The sequence below is a fragment of the Portunus trituberculatus genome, chromosome 45 (genome assembly GCF_017591435.1).
Source record: "Portunus trituberculatus isolate SZX2019 chromosome 45, ASM1759143v1, whole genome shotgun sequence".
Lineage (NCBI taxonomy): Eukaryota > Metazoa > Arthropoda > Malacostraca > Decapoda > Portunidae > Portunus > Portunus trituberculatus.
In genome coordinates, this window is record NC_059299.1 from 5,029,980 (window position 1) to 5,032,479 (window position 2,500).

Genomic DNA, 2,500 nt, shown 5'->3' on the forward strand with positions numbered 1-2,500 from the left:
TCACTCCATTCATTTATTCTTTCATTCATTCACTCGTTCATTCACCCATCAACACATTCATTCATTCAGTCAGTCAGTCAGTCAGTCAGTCAATCCGTCCGTCCGTCCCTCTTTCACTCACTCACCCACTTTTTCCCTTTACTTACCTCTCTCTCTCTCTCTCTCTCTCTCTCTCTCTCTCTCTCTCTCTCTCTCTCTCTCTCTCTCTCTCTCTCTCTCTCTCTCTCTCTCTCTCTCTCTCTCTCACTGATTACTTTTCACCCTCCCTCCGATGACAGCTGTGCAGATAATTAGCATACAAATGTGAAGACGCCAAATGGAGAGAAACAATTTTTTTTCTCTTTCATTTTATTCATTTTATTCATTGCACTCACCTTATTAACATACAAATGAAATCAGGCGGTGAACTGCAACCTGTGTGACGCGCCGTGTTACCTGTAGCTCATTAGTGCCATCCTACCTGGACTCACTAATATTCTGCTCATTTGCCCACCTGGTGTTTATTTGGCTATTTTAGTCGTGAAAGTGTCCTAAAATAATTCTTGTAATAAATTGTTGTAATTTTATATGACTAATTAAATCTAGCTTAACTTAATCTAATTTGTCTTAGGTTAATGTCATCTAAATCAAACAGACCTAACTCAGTCTTATCTAACTCTATCTTACCCAAAATTTAACCTAACCAAATCAAACCATACCTAACTCAACTTATCCTAACTTAACTCAGTCTAGCCTTACCTTAACTTACCTTACCTTACCACACCATACCTTACCTTACCTTAGCTTTCCTTTCTTTACGTAACTTAACCTAAGCTGATTATAAACAAACCTAACCAACCTACCTTAATCTAACCTGACCTAACCTAACCTAACCTGACTTAATCTTAACCAACGATGCTTACCCAATCCTATTTTCACGTAACCTAACTTATCCTAACGTAACCTAACCTAACCCAACCCAACCCAACCTAACCTAATCTATCCTAACCTAACCTAACCTAACCTAATCTATCCTAACCTAACCTAACCTAATTTAACCTAACCTAACTTATCCTAACCTAACCTAACCTAACCCATCCTAACCTAACCTAACCTAACCTAACCCAAGCCATCCTAACCTAACCTAACCTAACCTAACCCAACCCAACCCAACCCACCCTAACCTAACCTAACCTAACCCTAACCTAACCTAACCTAACCTATCCTAACCTAACCTAACCTAATTTAACCTAACCTAACTTATCCTAACCTAACCTAACCTAACCCATCCTAACCTAACCTAACCTAACCCAACCCATCCTAATTTAACCTAACTAACTAACCCAACCCAACCCAACCCAACCCAACCCAACCTAACCTAATCTATCCTAACCTAACCTAACCTAATTTAACCTAACCCAACCCAACCCAACCCAACCCAACCTAACCTAACCTAACCTAATTTAACCTAACCCAACCCAACCCAACCTAACCTAACCTAACCTAACCTAATCTATCCTAACCTAACCTAACCTAACCTAATCACCCAAATATTTCTTAGGAAACCTTGTGTACATGTTTATGAGAGAAATTTAACTGAACAAGAACTTACGATAGCCACCAGCAGGTATTTCCTCACACCTATGCTGGGTCATTAGCATGTGGTGGTCGATACTTAGTGGCTCGTTAGATAAGACACACCTGTAGTCGTATTTGTAACAGATGTGTAAAGACTACACTGTTAACACACTCAGTACCTTGACGCGTTTCCTTATTCATTCAGGTTACTATTTGGTGATTCTATACAGCTTCAGAAACTTGTGTCGGGGATTGAAATAGTGAAGACTGTGGTCATTAATCTTCTGACCTCCATAGACCCTTCCTAATGTCAATAAAATGGTCTAATTGCACACAAAACACGAGGTAAAAATGTGTCCCAGTATTGAAAGGGTTACGTGTGTGACATATTCGTTTCCCAGGTCACCGTGCACACCTGTTATATATGCAGCAGGTGTGCTCAAACCATACACCCTCCTCATCTGCACTAACCATTGGCAGATGTGTGGGTGACCTAAACTGGCCCCACCAAGCACACCTGTCACCACATCTGTACCACGTGTGATAAGATTCTATACCATACATTACACATCTGTCGTCCTAAGAAGCAGGTGTGTCGATAGGAATCATTGATCGCACCACGGGACTCAGGTATGTTCATTAATTCACAGGTATACACTCCATAGCTGTCCCGTATCCACCTGTGTCGGTAAACACATCGATCCACCTTGTAGCCGTGCGTGGATGTGTGGGTGAAGGGAAGTGGAAGGTGGGCGAGGAAAGGGTTGAGAAGGAAGTAGAAAATAAAAGGTTATGGAAAGGAAGAAGGTAGAGGAAAAGGAAGAACGTGGGGGATGAAAATAGGAAGAGGAAAGAAAGAGAGTGGAAGAGGAAAGGAAGAAAATGGAGAGATTAAATAAGGAAGAGGAAAGTAAGAAGGTGTGTAATAGAAAAGAAGATTAAG